Source organism: Humulus lupulus, chromosome 4 (assembly GCF_963169125.1).
Source record: "Humulus lupulus chromosome 4, drHumLupu1.1, whole genome shotgun sequence".
Lineage (NCBI taxonomy): Eukaryota > Viridiplantae > Streptophyta > Magnoliopsida > Rosales > Cannabaceae > Humulus > Humulus lupulus.
Window position 1 is genome coordinate 146,729,590 of NC_084796.1, and position 2,523 is coordinate 146,732,112.

A 2,523-nucleotide genomic window follows, 5' to 3' on the forward strand; every position below is an offset into this window, starting at 1 on the left:
AGAAGGACTGAACAACACATTAAGCAAGCTAACAAGGGTCGTCATAAGCAGGTTTTTGAGCCCGGTGATTGGGTATGGTTACACATGAGGAAAGAGCGATTCCCAACACAAAGGCGTTCAAAATTGCTACCTCGAGGAGATGGTCCATTTCAAGTACTTGAAAGGATCAATGACAATGCCTACAGACTCGATTTACCAGGTGAGTATAATGTTAGTGCTACTTTTAATGTTTCTGATTTGAGTCCATTTGATGCAGGTGACGATTTGAGGTCAAATCCTTCTAAAGAGGGGGGGAATGATGAGGACACCAAGACCCAAGTATCAAGTCAAGTTCCAGTTGGTCCAGTGACGAGGGCACGAGCCAAGAGATTCAAGGAAGAACTTAACAGCCTAGTCCACAAAGTCCTAAAACAAGAGGAGACCGTGGTCAACATTGAAGGAGAACAAAGACTTGTCTTACTCATCAAAGTTGACTGAGTTTAGGAGCTTAATGAGTCTTTTTATTTTTAATCACGTTTTTTTTAGTCTTTGTTTATTTTGTGATAAGTCAAATATTTGACTTGTGTGAGTCCAATAGTCCTTTTGTCTTTAATTTTCGGTTTTCATGAGGAAAACAAAAGGCTTGTCTTTAATTTCGGTTTTCATTAGGAAGACAAAAGGGCTGTCCTTAATTTTTCGATTTCATTAGGAAGACCAAGGGTCTTGTTTTCATGTAATTTTCGTCCTTATAAGGACTGCCAAAACAATGTGAAAAATCAGATTATGTTGAATGAAATTGTGAGTTTATTTCTTCTTGAGTTCTTGAAGAAACTTTTGAACTTATCAAGGAGATTCCTTGTGGCGTTCATCCTGACTTATCAAACGGATTCCATCCCCGTTTGTGGCGTCTTCCTCATACCAAGGTTCATGCTTGGCTAAGCATTGGGTCGCGGTTCCATTCCAATCTCGTGTGTTCTTGGTGGCTGTTCCATATTTGGTGTCGGGTTTCGTCACACTTGTTGGCGTGGTTCGTATCATCATGGATAGTACATCAGATATATTCCTTTGACCGGGTCCTTGGTTCTTCCAACAGACTTTAATTAATAAAATATAAATGAATTTAAATTACAATAATATAGCTATTATTCCGGGATATCTGAGAGATTTTCGCGGCAGTTGAGAATGATTTGGGTTGAAGTTGTTATTGAGGACATAGGAAAGCACCTCTAGTTGGCAAAGCACACCTCTAGCACACCTCTGGTCGGTATAGGCAAAGCACTCCTCTAGTACACCTTTGGTCTAACATGACACATCTCTGGTCTAACATGACACATCTCTAGTCTAGCATGACACTTCTCTGGTCTAGCATGACACATCTCTGGTCTAGGAAAACATTTGACTGGTCGGCCAAAACACTTGACTGGTCGGCCAAAACACTTGACTGGTCGGCCAAAACAATTGACTGGTCAGCCAAAGCATTTGACTGGTCAGTCAAAACGTTTGACTGGTCAGTCAAAAATCTTTACCGGTCGGACAAAAATTCTACCTGGTTCGTCAAATCACCCCCAAACCAGATAAATAATTTTCATGACCAATAATATCACAACTCCGAAGAGCCAATACATTTATTGACTATTAATGTGCCATTTACTGACCATGCATTGCCACTTGTCACTTCTGATTGCCACGTCATCGAACAGAAATTTTGGGGATAACATTTGCCCCCCAAGTATATTGTATGATTTACTCGTATGATAAACTTTTTCTCTAGCAAAATATTTTTGAGGTCATCAAAAAGCTTCCATCCAGTCAGTAACTTTCACTTTTGTATTCTTCAAATTCCATTTTTTGATCTTGTTGTAGTACCCCATGTATAGGAAAACATGTTTGGTCCACATTTTTTAGTAAACTTGTGCTTGCTTAGCTGATTGGAAATGCCTATTTGGTCCTCGGGGACCAGAATAATTTCTTACCTGCTGACCCTTGGGTGCTTTGTTTCCTGCTGCTTGGACCCCCGCCTTGTGGGTTGGGAATGCCCTCTCCACTTGGGGCACATAACCTCCTCGGATAGCAGCCCTTGGCATGCTGGCTCCTCGGCACCAGGGCAGAGCTCCTCGAATGCGCGCCTCCCTTGGTGCACCTGGCTTCTCGGACGCGTGGCACAGCCGCTCGGATGCACACGTGCCAGCTCCTCGGATACACGGCAGTAGCTCCTCAGACGCACCTGTAACAGCTCCTCGGATGTGTGCCTGGCCGCTCGGGTGACTTCACACATTCGCTCGAATGATACGCCAGCTGTCCAGACACGCGCGCGCCATCCGATCGGCACCACTCCACATCTGCTCGGGTGATACGCCTAGCCGATCGGGTGCACACACATCTGCTCGGATGATACGCTAGCTGCCCAGACACGCGCGCGCCTTCCGATCGGACACATACACCCATCCGCTCGGGCATCATCCAGTCTACTCGGACCATCCGCTCGGATACATGGCCCTCTTAGCTCCTTGGGCTTGTACAAAACTTTATGGCTTATGCATACAG